We start from the raw sequence: 16,549 nt of genomic DNA, 5'->3' as shown, positions 1-16,549 counted from the left end.
CTGTGGCTATTTGTGGCTTGTTGTGACATTTCCCAATCCACTTACTGTTTCATGAATCAACCAAACTAGGCTGTTTGTTGGATTTTTCTAGAGAGCTCGCCCTATGTGCTTCATGTTTCCATTCACACCATAAGGGAAGACAAGTTCCTTTGATCCCTTTAGATCCAACCATCCCCAAAACACTGAGACCATGTTACTTTTTTTTTTTTTTTAAAGATTTTATTTATTTGACAGAGAGAGATCACAAGTAGAGAGGCAGGCAGGGGGGGGGGGGGGAAGCAGGCTCCCTGCTGAGCAGATAGCCCGATGCGGGACTCGATCCCAGGACCCCGAGATCATGACCTGAGCCGAAGGCAGCGGCTTAACCCACTGAGCCACCCAGGCGCCCCCCATGTTACTTTTCTCAGAGCCCTGGCATAATTGAGCAGCACTCAGTCTGGCCTTCCATCTTACCAGAGCCATGCTGGAGACACCATGGCTGTGTGCAGTCGAAAGAGATCAAGGGCAACTTATTAGTGTAAATGTCCCACAGCTGGCAACCTTCTGGGATCTGTTTTTAGTTCTGCTTCCATTATCCCGGGAAGAAGAGGAAAAACCAGAGAGCCTTTCTTCATATAGTTTTTTTCTTCAAAACTGTATCATGAGGAGGAAAAAAAGTGATGCGAAGCCTCACTTCATAGATGAGAAGTTTGAGAATCAGAGGAAGAGGAGGAATGACAACTCAGGAAACCACTTGAGAGCCTGGATTCCAGCCTGGGTCATAACCAATATCAAATTCAAGCTCCATCACTCACCAGTTGTGTAATCTTGGGCAAGTTATGTAAACTCTCTGTCTCAATTTCTCACTAATAGTACGTATTTCTGGGACACCTGGTGGCTCAGTCAGTTAAACGTCTGCTTTAGGTTCAGGTCATGATCCCAGAGTCCTGGGATCCTGGGATCTAGCCCCACAGTGGACTCTCTGCTCAGCGGGGTGTCTGCTTCTCCCTCTCCCACTGCCCACCCCCCCCCCACTCATGCTTGCTCTCTCTCAAATAAATAAAATCTTTAAAAAATGACAATACATGTTTCCGTCAAGTGGCTGTGAAGAAGAAGGTGCCGAACATAATGCCTGATACATAGAAAGAATCGATTATTGTTAACTATTAGTATGAGCATTATGATCATTAACAGACTTCCATTATCTCCTAGCTCTCGCAAAGCTACTTATTTCGTGCCAGTCAAGAGGTTCTCAGTGTGTCATACTCACAAGTAACCACCCCCCACCCACCAAATCTCAGTGGCTTACCACAAAAGCTTTTTCCTCTCTCTTGCAATGTGAACATCACAGTCAGCTCTGGCTCTCCTCTCCCTCGTGTTCATTCTGCATCCCAGGGGGGATGAAGCAACAGTGCTGGGACCACTGGCCAGAGTTGAGGCCAAAAGAAAAGAGAGTTGAGTGAAGTACAAACTGGGTTTTTAAAGCTTCTGTCCAGATATGCCATCAGCCACTTGTACTCATGCTCTAGTGGCCAAAGCAAGCCCCAACCTCAGGTGCCCAGAGAAGTATACACCTCCCCCTTGAAGGGAAGCAGAGTGAACAGTAATATACCCACCATGGTGGGGGGCCTGAGATCAAACCTCTAAGGGTCTTCCCACTGTGCCATTCTATCCTTCTGTGAATTAAACTTGATGAGATCGGGGTTCTGTAAAATTAAATTTGTGGCAATACACCATTTTTAAGAGACAGAGGGTTGGGAATCTTGTTCTTTTTCTGGGTGCTAGTCTTCCCATAAAATGATGTCACCTTCCTGTCACGCAAGAAGATGAAGCAACCCGAGGCAGCAGGAACACAAGTCTCTGCTCAAGACTTACTGCCCTCTCGGGTCCCCTGATGCTTGGTGAGCCCCACTTTCTTCACATCTCTGGCTGACGGGTGGTACACTGTCTCAGGCAGATATCAAAGGGACATTCTTCCATTCAATTCATCTTGCCATGTCACCTTTCAGTAACTTGAGGTCCTTCCCCAAAGAGAGACTGGCAAGACCATTAGCCCTATCCTTCGAGTTTCCAGTCATAAATTAACCCCCAAAATAAACTGAGTCATAGTCTTGAACTCATATCATAGAACCACAAAAGGTTAGCACTAACGAGTTCATCTTACTCAACTCAACATCTAATGCAGAAACACTCCTTCAGATCGCCAGTAGATTTGAATGCTTGAGAACTTTTCAGTGATCCGGTCTCAGCTTGAATGCTTTCAGCAATGGGAAACTCATTACCTCAGAGACAAATGATTCCACTATTGGAATGTTATGACTTTTAGAATGATTCTCCTCTTGTTGAGCTAAAATATGGCTGGGCACAGATTTCAACTTTTTGTCCTAATTCTGCATTCCAGTAGAAAATTTAAAAAACTATAGTATCATCCCAAGTAAGACCTTCTAGTACTTGTAGAAAGTCTGTGGAGTCTTTTCTTGGTCCTCCCTCCTATTTCTCCCACTATTTATCCTATAACAGGGATTCCAGAACCTTCCAGACCTACTTTACTAATTTGGCTATAATACATCCAGTGAAAAACTCTGGGACCTTTTCATCAGAGGCAAATACACCCCTAAGCCACTGACAAGGAAGGTTGAAATAGGGAAGTCAGGTAAACCCATAAAGTTTGAGAATATCATTTATTGTCTTATTTGTATTCAACAAATAAAGAGTAATGAGATCCTTTCAGAAATACTTGGTGGTGGAGTGCCTAGGTGGCTCAGTGGGTTAAGCCTCTGCCTTCGGCTCAGGTCCTGATCTCAGGGTCCTGGGATCGAGCCCCGCATGGGGCTCTCTGCTTGGCAGGGAGCCTGCTTCCTCCCCCTTCTCTCCCTCTGCCTGCTTCTCTGCCTACTTGTGATCTCTGTCTGTCAAATAAATAAATAAAATCTTTAAAAAAAGAAAAAAAAGAAAAAAAAATACTTGGTGGTTGAGAAGGGAGGAGGAAAAAGACTGAATTTTACATTACATATTCAGCAACTGAGTCTACAATATTAAAAAGAATGTGCTATTTGAGGTGATCTCATTACAAATTCTATTAGGAGGGCCTGCCTTTGAATAGTCTTCCAGAAGTAGGGACAAAGAAGACAAAATAGTTTTTTCCAGATACCCTAGGATGAGCAACCTGCAAGGGTGATCAGCAGCAAGTCCTGGAACAGAGAATTGATTTTCCATCCTCAACAGTGAAGCAAGCTATCATGGGAAATAGAATTTTCATTTGGAATGTCCACTGATCTTGTAAGCCACGATTCACACAACAGAGAACAAGGATGAAGAGAATTAGCCTTTCTTAAATTAAACCATGTATTATCAAGGGTCTATGTCAACTTTCCTTTGCATGTAGAGCTCCCTCCTCACTGGATAGCTTCCGGACATGCTTCCTCCCTCACTTCAGCCCTCAAATGTCACCTCACTGAAGCTGTCCCTGACTCCACTTAAAACTGCAACCCCCTGCCAACAGAGCCTCCATCCTCCTTTGCTGCTTTTTTTTCCATAGCACAAATCACCATCTAATATATTTCTCTCATTTTCTCCTTTATTACAGGTCTTCTCCTATTGTAACATTAGATCTAGAAGGGCAGGGATTTGTATTGTTTTCTTTATTGTCCTATCCCCAGTACCTAGAACAGTACCTGTAACTCAGCATATAGTTTCTAGATTTTTTTAAGAAGACGTAAGAAGTATCTATTCCTCCAGGCCATATGTTCTAGTAGAGTAAATGGTTGATAAAATCAGTAAAATAAGTGGGGGTAATATGGGTGATGTAATGGCAAACAAAAGACCTCGTCAGAGAAGGCCTCTTGGGAGTGGTTTCATCTGAGCAATAGTGTGAGCAGTAAATGGGCCACTGGGATAGAGATGGTAGAGAAACATCCAAGTGGAACTTCAAACATAATGCTCTGAAGACAGAACAAGCTGGCTTAAGAATGGAAAATGAAACAACTGTGCGCCAACAAACTGGACAACCTGGAAGAAATGGAAAAATTCTTACAGACATGCAACTTGCCAAGACTGAGTCAGGAAGAAATAAAAAATCTGAATAGACTAGTTGCTAGTAAGGAGACTGATTTAGTAACTAAAAATCTCCTAAAAAGAAAAGCCCAGGACCAGAAGGCTTCACTGGTGCATTTTATCAAATATTTAATGAAGAATTAACACCAATCCTTCTCAAACTCTTCCAGAAAGTTAAAGAGGGAATAATCCCAAACTCATTTTATGAAGCCCCATTATCCCGATACTAAAACCAAAAAGAATACTAGACAAGAAAACTACAGACCAACATCTCTTATGAATACAGATGTAAAAATTCTCAATAAAATAGTAGCAAACTTTATTCAACAGCACATTAATAGGATTATTCATCATGATCAGGTGGGATTCATCCCTGGCATGCAAGGATAGTTCAACATATGCAAATCAATGTGATACATCACATTAACAGAATGAAATAAAAGAACCATGGGATTATTTCAGTAGACACAGAAAAAGCATTTGACAAAATTCAACATCTATTCATGATAAAAACACTTAATAAATTAGGCGTAGATAAAACATATCTCAATATAATTAGGGCCAAACATAATAAGCCCATAACTAACTTCATACTCAAAAGTGAAAGATAAAAAGCTTTTCCCCTAAGGTCAGAAATAAGCCAAAAATTCCCACTCTCACCACTTCTGTTAAACATGGTAATGGAAGTCCTAGCTAAAGCAAGCAAAACAGCAGAAGCCACCAGAATTAGAAAGGAAAAGGGGGAAATTGTCTCTATTTGTAGATGGTATGATTTTATATGTGGAAAATCCTAAAGACTCAATCAAAAAACTATTCGATCTAATTAATGGATTCAGTAAAGTTGAAGGATATAAAATTAACATACAAAAATTAGTAGTGTTACTGGGTATTTACACAAAAGATATGAATGTAGTGATCCAAAGGGACATGTGCACCAGAATGTTTATAGCAGCAATGTCCACGATAGCTAAACTATGGAAAGAACCTAGATGTCCATCAACAGATGAATGGATAAAGAAGATGTGATATACAGACACACACACACACACACACACACACACACACATATACACAATGGAATACTATGCAGCCATCAAAAAAAACAACAAAATCTTGCCATTTGCATACAGACACACACACACACACACATACACAATGGAATACTATGCAGCCATCAAAAAAACCAACAAAATCTTGCCATTTGCATCAACGTGGATGGAACTAGAGGGTACTATGCTAAGTGAAATAAGCCAATCAGAAAAAGATAATTATCATATGATCTCTCTGATATGAGAGGCATTTGAGAGGCAGGGCAGGGGGTTGTGGGAGGTAGGAAGGGAAAAAATGAAACCAGATGGGTCCAGAGAGGGACACAAACCATAAAAGACTCTTAATCTCAGGAAACAAATGGAGGGTTGCTGTGGTTTGGGGGGAGAGGGATAGGGTGGCAGGGTGATGGACATCGGGTAGGGTATGTGCTATGGTGAGTGCTGTGAATTATATAAGACTGATGATTCACAGACCTGTACCCCTGAAAAAATAATACATGTTAATAAAAATATTTTTAAAAATTAGTAGTGTTTCTAACAATAAATTTTGTTAAATTAATAAAGAAATTGATCCCATTTACAATTACATCAAAACTAATAGTATATTTAAGAATAAATTTAACTAGGGAAGTACAAGATCTTTACACTGAAAACTACAAGATACCAATAAAATAAATTGAGGTGGCTCAGTTGGTTAAACATCTGACTCCTGATTTCAGCTCAGGTCATAATCTCTAGACAAACAAATAAACATTAAAAATAAATTTAAAAATTACAGACTGAAACTGGACCCATATCTTATATCACTCACAAAAATTAACTCAAAGTAAAGATTTAATTGCAAGATTTAACTCCTAGAAAAATACATATGAAACTCCTAGAAAAATACATACGAACAAAGTTCTTGGATGTGGGTCTGGTAAGGATTTTTGGGATATGACACCTAAAGCACAAGAAACCAAATCAAAAATAAATAAGTGGAATTACAGCAAACTAAAAAGCTTCTTCACAGCAAAGGAAACCATAAATAAGCTGAAAAGACAACCTATAGAATGGGATAAAAATATTTTTAAACCATGTATCTGATAAGGAGTTATAATTCATACAAGTCAGTATCAAAAAAACCAAATAACTCAATTTAAAAATGGAGAAAGTAGAGGAATAGACATTTCTACAAAGAAGATACATGAAAGACCAACAAGTACATGGAAAGACGCTCAACAGCACTGGTTATTAGGAAAATGCAAATTAAAGCCACAATGAGATATCACTCTTGTCAGTTAGAATGGCCATTACCAAAAAGGGAAGAGATAAGAAATGCCAGCATGGATGTGCACCATTGGTGGGACTGAAAACTGGTATAGCCACCATGGAAACCAGTGTCAAGGATTCCCCCCACCAAAATTAAAATAGAACTAACATATGATCCAGCTATTCTGCTCTGGGAATACATTCAAAGGTAACAACAATAACAAAAAGATACCTGCACCCCAATGTTCATAGCAGCATTATTTACAATTGCCAAGACATGGAAACAACCTAAGTGTCCACTGATGGATGAATGCATAGAAAAGTTATGGTATTTATCTACAGTGAGATAACTGAATCATAAAAAACAAGGAATTCCTACTATTTGTGACACCATGGATGGACTCTGAAGATATTATGCTAAGTGAAATGAGTCAGACAAATATTGTACCATCTCACTTATATACGGAATCACTTTTTTAAAAAGTCATCAAAAAAGAGATCAGACTTGTAGTTACCAGAGGTGAGGGTGGGAGGAAGAGAAATTGGAGAAAACAGGTCGAAAGGTACAAACTTTCAATTATAAGATAAATAAGTACTGGGGATATAATGTGCCATATGATGGCTACAGCTAACACTGTGGCATGATACATAGGAAAGTTAAGACAGCAAATCCCAAGATTTCTCACCACAAAGAGAATATTTCTTTTCTTTTATTCTTCTTTCTTTTCTTTTATTATACCTATATGAGAAGATGGATGCAAGCTGAACCTATTGTGGTAAATCATTTACAATATATGTAAACCAAACCATCATGTTGTATGCCTTAAACGTATACAGTGAAATATGTTAATTATTTCTCGATAAAACTGGAAAAATACAAAAACCTAATTTAGTTTTCCTTAGGATGAAGAGATGGGCAGGGGAGAAAGACTAGAAAGTGATCCAAGGACCCTGGAGGGCTGTGATCTGGAGAAAGGAGGGGGTAAATATGGGAAGATGGACAGAAGCCAAATCCAAGAAGGCTTTCTTTGCCTATTCCCATCAGTAAGCATAGAGTGATGACCAAAGGAACCTTTTGCACCTGCTTTGAACACCGTTTCTTAGGTTCTCTGAGCTCCTTATTACTCAGGCTTCTCAGCAGAAATGGACTCCTCCAAAAACCTGTGCGCGCGCACACACACACACACACACACACACACACACCAGCAACCATCTCAAACATTTTCTGTTGCTTTATGTCTTTGACAACATTCATCACCACATTTTCTTTTGTATATTTTCAGCCCCACTCCCCCTTCCAGAAGGCAAGCCCTCTGTGGGTAAGCACCTTTTCTGTCTTATTCACCAGTATTCCTAAGGTCTAGAACCATGCTTAGCACATGATAGGTGCTCAAAATTGCTTGATGCATATCTTAAGTCATTGTACCTGGGAAGCAGACCTGAGACAGAGATTTGTGCTCTGAAAGTTTACCAGGAGTGGTCTTGGGAAAAACACGTGTAATCTGGTAAAAGGAGTAGAGTGGGCCAGAGGCAGCTGAGATAGAATGGCCCCATCAGAGATGCTCCCAACACAGAAGGGCTCAGCCTTGTAGTTCCACACAGACCAGTCCCTGCAAGCAGGCTGTCCCCAGGGAGCAGGTAGGAGATAATTTGAAGGAAGGCATCTCCCTTCAGCCGGAACAAGTCCTGCAGAAGCCCTGAACTGTGATGCACCAGCAGCTCACACTCAGGGCAACTGGGGGATTGAGACCTTAGTTCTGAAAGGCAGTATTCAGGCAGCACCTCACGACACCTGCAATAAATGAAGGAATGATGAATGAATGCATTCTTTACCTCCAGAACTTAAGTTAAAGCATCTCTAATCTAGTGGACCAGGTTCTTTACAGTCTTATCAACCCTATCATTTGCCCTTACCCCTCTACTCATCTCAGCAATATTGTATTATAACATAATACATACATATAAAAACATACGTACATAACCTTAAAGATACTTCCATCCTAGATTTTTGGGGGGGAGGGGCAGAGGGGGAGAGAGAATCTTAAGCAGCCCCCACGCTGACATGGGGCTCGATCTCATGACCCTGAGATCATGACCTGAGCCAAAATCAAGAGTATGACACTTAAGCAACTGAGCCACCCAGGCACCCCTTTACCCTAGATTTTTGAAATGTGTTTTTATGTCACAAATAGTTCTAGCCCATATCCGTTATGTATTTCATCATAGCTCTTGGAAATAAAGATATCTCTTTTATAGGCATGTCACAAACATTCTCATGATGATTTTAGAGTCAGGAAATTGAACCTATTTAAGGTTTTATTTCCATCAACAGAGGAAGTCATATTAGAGCTAATGAATTCTTTACGTTTGTTTTGTTTGGTGCTTCCTTATTACCTGGTTATCTTCCTGCCTTTGGCCATAAGGAAATTCAAGTGATCCTCCAGTTCCTCTGCTTCGTCTTAGAAACTGTTTTGTAAAATTTTACAATGTTTTTTCTGATATGTGAAATTGTTGAAAGAAATAATGGTAATACTAAAGTGGGACAAGTCAACTGCTGGAAAGTATGGCAGGTAAATAGGGAGATAATAATAAAATGCTCATTTTACTAGAAATGTCCAGGTCTCACGGAGCTATATCTGGGCAAAGAGCTTTGTCTCATGTTTTAGAGAGTTGTTTCCATGCCTATGCTTCATGCAGTAATAGAAGAATTTAAGATTAAAGTGACCCAGCATAATAGCTCTTCTTCTCTTAAACCTTCCTTTTAAAAACACCAATATTGGGGGGAGGGGAGCAGGGAGAGGGTGGTTGGGTTATGGACATTGGGGAGGGTATGTGCTATGGTGAGTGTTGTGAAGTGTGTAAACCTGGCAATTCACAGACTTGTACCCCTAGAGATAATAATACATTATATGTTAATAAACAAAAAATTATTTTAAAAAATTAAAAAATAAAATAAAAAATAAAAAATACCAATATGTAGCAGAGTAGCTAGAAAACACAATGAATTATTTTCATGCTTACCTTGGGAAATCTGTCTCTCTGCCATACAAATATGCCTGACATCCTCCTCCACAACCAAAAGATGCCCAGTACTAGGTTTCTGACTGGATGGAGACTCTGATGTCATCCAAACATAGAATCAGGAAGATGAGAATCATCTGAGCAAGTTACAAATCAACAGGAAGAGAGCAGTCCTGAGTAAATGCCCTTACTATGAGGTTTGCTTTCCTGAACCATCTGGGCCACGGTACAAAAGTAGCCTGGCCTTATCTTAAACATCAAGAAACAAAGGGAACATTAACTATAAAATTGACCAACTGAATTTGTCCATTGGTGCATCCCCTTCACAAAGCAGTATGGAGATTCCACAAAATAATTAAATAAATAAATAAAACCAGAATTACCCTATGATCTAGCAATTCCACTGGATTTATCTCCAACAAAGATGAAATTTTCTATCTTGAAGAGACATCTATAGCCCTACATTCATTTCAGCATCACTTCCAACACCAAAACATGGAAACTACCTAAGTGTCCACTGACAGATGAATGGATAAAGTATGATATATACACAATTAAATAGTATCCGGCCTTAAAAATCCTGCCATTTACAACAGCATGAATGAAACCTGAGGTCATTTTGCTAAGTGAAATAAGTCAGACAAAAGAAAAGCACTGTATGATCTCACTTATATACAGAATCTAAGAAAAACAAAGTCATAGAAACAAAGAACAGGTGGGTGGTTGCCAGGGATGGGGAAAATGACTGAAGACGGTCAAAGAGCACCAACTTCCAATTACAAAATAAGCAAGTTCTGGGGATGTAATGTACAGCATTGTGACTACAGTTAACAATGCTGTATGGCATATGTAATTTGAAAGTTGCTGAGAGTAGATTTTTAAAAGGTCTTATCACACACACACAAATTTAACTATCAGAGGTGATAGATGTGTTAACTATCATTTAATGAGGTAACCATTTTGCAATATATACATAATAAAGTCACTATGTTGTAATCTTAAACTCACAATGTTATATCTCAATAAAACTAGATAAGTGAGTAATAGTGACCACCTTAAAATGACTAGGAAAAATGTAATCAATATTATGAAGTGTAGTGACTAGTGGCAGAAGAGGAAATGGCTTGCTTGTAGCATAAAGAATGTGTTTTTTGGCAAACCTATTTTTATTCCAAGGGTGGACATGCACACCAGCTGACCCGGGTCTCGACACAGCATCCTAACATTCTCAGACCAGTTCCATCTCAACAGTGATCAACGTCATCATGTTCATCCATCAGTATGGCTGGATACCCACTGAACTGAACCTTGTCCACAATCATTATTAGCAGTTTGCTAAAGATAGAAAGAAAGTGTGACGTGGGAAGAAGGAGGAAGAAATGTGGGGAGTTTTGAGGAGTTTGATGACACATAACTTGGAAGCAAAAAAGCACTGAGTTCTGACCCCTCCATATATATGAAACTTCTTCCAGACAAGCTTCTTTAGAGAGAAGAAGGAGGTTACCACCTGCATCATATGTGTTTAAGGGCCCAGGAAAGCTCACTGCTCTCTAGAATACTTTTCCATTCATTGGATGATGTCAGAAGTACCATATTCTGGGCTTTGGGCCTTTGCGATGGTAGAAAAGAATGGAAGAATCAGGTAAGAGTGATTTTTTTTTCCTCCCTCACAATTGTCTAGGACCCTTCCTGCCTCTCTTTGGCTGTAAGCTGATTTTATGGGTGAATGTTAGCATGGGAAAGAAATCTTACTAATAAGCTGATATAATGTTCACATTCTGTGAGTGAAGAATGGGGTGGTGGGCACAGAGCCAGAGGGACCAGATGACATGCTCAGGTTATTTAATGGGATAGACACAAAACTAGGTGTAGAGTGAGGGTCTCCTAACACTAGCCTAAGAACTATCACCCCCTTTGATCCTTCTGCAATGTTCTGTTTCCATAGGACTGATTTTCGTAGATATGTAGATATGTGAAGGGACATACGATAGTACAACATCAAACTTAGTGCAGTATTTCAATGATTCTTAGTGGGTTAAATCATGGAAGCTTAACCTGATAGATGTTGGATGTGGTATGGAAAAAAAAAACATAGCACAATCTTATCTTTGAAAATTCTACATTTTTTATGTATTACAAACTACAGGACAACTGGACAACGTCTTCTCGGCTGACGACAGTATGGAGAATCCAAACTGTTTTTCTTAATAGGGATAAGGAAAATAAATGATCAGACTTCCTCTCTCCTCACCCAAGGACCTATTAGAATCTTCATGGTTGGGGGGGTGGGGCGGGCAGGGGAGAGCATGTTGGAAGTAAGCATGGGTCCAAAACACTAGTCTAAAGCTCAGTTCTGTCTGATACAGCTAAGGTCATAGGTGGAATGTTCTTAAAGTTTCACTTTACTTATTGAACAAAAGCTTAACCTCTATCTGTAACTGACTATACATAAAATGTATGTCGAGAGAGAAAGAGTTATGAAAAACTATTTCCCCTGCTCAGAAAACAATCAAACGCATTTCACTTTCCTAAGGGAGCTCCACAGCATCATTTAGCTGGGTGGAGGACTACAGTCATTTTATTAGGACCATTATAGAATAAAATCAGAAGTTCTCACGCAGACTTCAGGGTTTGTATTCTGACTCTTTCTCCTTACCATCCTCCTTGCTCATTCTGCCCCAGTCATGGTCATGGTCTTTCTATTGCTCAAACATTTCAAACTCCTACTTGTTCTCAAGCCTTTGCATCTGAAGTTCCGTTCCCCTCTTCCTCAGATCTTTGAACGTCTGCATTGTCTCCTAAGCCAGATATTGGCTTATATATAACATTTCCTCAAAGAGGCCTTGCCTGACTAGCCAATCTAAAGTGGAATGCTCCAGGCATTTCTCTTTTTTACCTCAAAGATTTTAGCAGTGTGTGAAATATTTATTAATGTGTTCGTTGATTATCCTCCCAGTAAGCCTCATGAGGACATGGTCTTGATTTCTATGTTCATTGCTATATTCCCAATCCCAGCATAGTACCAGGCCCACAGTAGCTACTTACTACAAGTGAATGAATAACTAAATCACTAATTCAGTTGACATGGTAGTAACTCCCACTCCTTACTCATCCAGGGACACAAATATGTAGTACAGACCATAGAGATCATAGGTATCAAATCATTTAATAATAAAGTTATAAGAGAAATCATCTACTCAGAGTCTTCTCTTTCAGGCTAACACACATTTGCCGAGCCCACTAAAACCCTATGGGTTGGGTAGTTCTATTATTCAGTCCATTTTACAAATGAGAAAACTGAAGTAGGAGAGCTTAAGAAGCTCAAAGTTACATACTTAGATGGTGAAGCCCAGATTTGAACCCAAGCAGTATAACTGCACTTAAAAACCATCTTTATTTTTAACTTTCTGAGGAACTTCCATCCTGCTGTCCACAGTGGCTTCAACAGTTTGCATTCTAGCAACAAGCACGAAGGTTCCTTTTTCTCCATATCCTCACCAACACTTATTATTTCTTGTCTTTTTGATTCTCACCATTCTGACAGATGCAAAGTAATATATCCCATTGTGGTTTGGGTTTGCATTTCCCTGGTAATTAGTAATGTTGAGCATCTTTTCATGCATCTCTTGGCCATCTAAGGGTCTTCTTTGGAGAAATGACTGTCCATGTTCTCTGCCCACTTTTAATTGGATTATTAAGGGGGGAGGAGGAGGGTGTTGAGTTTCATATATTTTAAATACTTATCAGTTATATCTTTTGCAGATATCTCTTCCATTCAGTAGGTTGCCTTCTCATTTTGTTGATTGTTTCTTTTGCTGAGCAAAAGCTTTCTGTTTGGGTGTCAAGTCAATGGTTTAATTTTGCTTTTGTTTACTTGCCTGAGGAGACATATCTAGAAAAATGTTTCTACAGTCAATATCAAAGAAATTACTGCCTACATTTTCTCCGAGGATTTTTATGGTTTCAGGTCTCACATTTAGGTCTTTAATCCATTTTGAGCTTGTTTTTGTGTATGGTGTGAGAAAGTGGTCCAGTTTCATTGTTCGCATGTTGCTGTTTTGTTTTCCCAGAGCCCTTTATAAGATAAATGGACAAAGAATAAGCTGAAAAGATACACACACATACACACACACACATACACACACACACAACGGAGTATTTTTCAGCCATAAAAGAGAATGAAATCTTGCCATTTGCAACAACATGGATGGAGCTACAGAGTATAATGGTAAGTGAAATAAGTCAGAGAAAGACAAATACCATAGGATTTCACTCATATGTGGAAGAAAGAAAAGATGGGAAGAGAAGACAAGAGAAGAGAAAGGGAAAAGGAGAAATGAGAAAGGAAAAGGAGAAAGAAAAAAGGAAGGAAGAGAGAGAAAAGACAGACCAAAAACAAAACAAAACAGACTCTTAAACAGAGAACAAACTGGTGGCTGCCAGAAGGGAGGTGGGTGGGGGAATGGGGAAAATAGATAAAAGGAGCGAAGAGTACGGTTTTCACAATGAGCACTGCACGGTGTATAGAACTGCCAAATCATACTGTTGCACACCTGAAACTACTATCGCATCGTATGTTAATTACACTTCAGTAAAAAGAACTAGCTCTTGCCATGCCTCATCTGTGCTTCAGTTTCAGCCCTCCCTTAACTTACCCTCCTTCTAAAATCAACTGGAGCTTCCTTTGCTCTACTCTGAAGAACAGCCTTTTTAGAAAATACTCTAACTCATTCTGGGGGACACCACTCTTTTCTACTCCTTAATGTCGTGAAAACAAATATCGTATCTGGGCTGCCCAAAATTGGGGATCATCTGAGCTTTACCACAGAATGCAAATATTTTTTAGACTTTGTCCCTGCTGCAGTTGTCTCATTTTGTAGTGATCTGCATCCCTGTGTAAACAACTTCCTTAGAAAGTAAGGAAGAGGACTTGCTGTTAAAACACAAGGAGAATAAAAAGCAAACAGAATCTAGCTTTTTTCTGAACCTGAAGTTTCTGCTTTGATAATGCAAACCAAGCAATCAACTTCAAAGTCCTCTGAAAAATCCTTGCAGGTAAAGGCCCCACACTCTTCCAAATTCCAAATCTTTCTTCAAGACCCGGTTATTCCCCTGCCTTATAGGGAAATTATCTTCAGAGCAGGAGAAGCAGTCACAAGAAAGGTCATTTGTTTCCTCTTCTTATTTAAAAGTCTGTTGCAATCCTGGTTGTGAAATATTTCTGAATCCAGATCTTCTACCAATCTTACAGAAACGCCAGGTTATGCCTGGGTGGCGCATTCATTAAGCTTCCCACTGGAGAAATTAAGCTGTCTCAAAGTCCCTTCAGAGGGACTTACCCTTCTAAGTGCTGGACTGAAGGTCTGGGAGATTGGATTTTGTTTATCAGAGCAAATAAAAATAAAATTTCAGTCTCCTCCTAACAAATTTAAAGGAAATCTTTGAATCACATATCGTCCCCCTTTAAGCAGGCAGTCTGTGTGAAATGTTTTATTGTAAAACAAATCAATAAATGCCTTGAGGCAACCAAAGTAGTGTATATGCTTAAAGAATTCCCTCTAGCCTTGAAACCTCTTTTTTTATATAGATATAATTATCTTTAAAAATCAAACAAAAAGAATCTCTGGTGTACTACCCAAAACACCAACAGATCCAAAATAAGTAACTGGAGGGATGGCCTAAATCTGATAGTTCACAGAATGAGATAGTGGCTCAAATTCACTTCTAACCAGGATCGGTTCTGTCAACCCAAAAACCTTGGTGAATCTCAGTGGGAATCTCTTTTTAATTTGACAAGTCTAATGTACGTGAAGTTCGGCTTGAAGATGGTTAAAGACTTTTGGATTCAGAGTTGTCTGTGCAAGTATTATCATCATATCCCTGCCCACAGATTTGTCTAGACAAACAGGACTTGTAGATTTGATCAGATGTAGAGAGAAGGGGTAGAAGGGAGAAAGGAAGAAAAAGGAAAGAGAATGGAAATAAATAGAAGAAAGATGATCTGTGCAATGGTTTGGGCTGAAGGATATAAGGAAACACATACCATACACATTAGAAGACTGTATGTACAGCCTTGTCTATTTCTTCTTCAAAGTAGTATTCAAATAGTTCTCAAGCTATTTGGGATTGTCCTTGCATTTGCTAGTAGCTCAGAGCCTTGGCCACAGAAAGTTAGCTAAAAGCCTAATTGATCCTATTCTCATTGCCTGAATGAAGTTATAAAGTCTTGTAGTCTAGATCCAGTTAAGTGTTACTACCATTAAAATGCAAACCAGTGTCTGCAAATTGTAGCCCACAAAGCATTTAGTCCCATGTGATATGAGTCCATTTTCTAGGGGGGGATAAAGTTGCATGATCCATTAAGTTTCAAAATCTTGGGTTTCAACAAAATGCAAATCCAGTACATAACTCTTCATGAAGGAGACATTTATGCCAAGTTTTCCAAATGTTTTTGGGTGGAGAATGTCCATTCTGTCCCATGAAATGCGTGTTAGGACCAATTAGACTAGACCAGTTCCTACTTCACCTTTTCACTGAACAAGCTCTATTCTTTTTCAGGCATAACCAGATGGTTACAAAATCAGAAGACATACTCCATTTTACTGAAAATCAGATGATTGGAAGAGAAGCAAAAGTCTATTTTTCAAATTACTTTAACATTTTGATAACCCCCGAAGTTCCAGGAGGAGCTGAAATCATCCACAATGTAGCAGGAAAACCAGACCCCGAGAAGGAATTGTGGCATAGCATCAGAATAAACTGAGGCTCCGATCTGACCTTACTGACTACTTACTACATGGCCTAGCCTAGGGCAAGGTCTGATCATCTCTGAGCCTCTAACTTTCCTCTTTGACGTGAGGGTAATGATACAAATTTCACAACATTTTATGAGGTTTAAATGAAATAGCACATGGGAAAGCACCTTTCCCAGAGTTGGCCTCAGAGCTCATATACCATTAAAGCATGTTCTTTTCCCCTCTCAGCAAATATTCCACTCTTGAAGCCCTAAGTGAACACTGTAGGAAAACTGATGAAGTAAATAAACATTACTCTTTAGCTTTAAAAAAAAAAAAAAAAAAACAACCTTGAGAAACACTCTTTGGCATTCTGGTCTGGGTGGAGCAGATACATAGGTTTGATCCCACTCACAACTGATGAAGCTCCTAGGCTGTTCCTCCCGAGGCTTCCTTCTGGAA

The sequence above is a fragment of the Enhydra lutris genome, unplaced genomic scaffold (assembly GCF_002288905.1).
Source record: "Enhydra lutris kenyoni isolate GAN:26980312 unplaced genomic scaffold, ASM228890v2 scaffoldscaffold33, whole genome shotgun sequence".
NCBI classification, from domain to species: domain Eukaryota; kingdom Metazoa; phylum Chordata; class Mammalia; order Carnivora; family Mustelidae; genus Enhydra; species Enhydra lutris.
The sequence above is the reverse complement of the archived record's forward strand: the minus strand, read 5'-3'. Positions refer to the sequence as shown.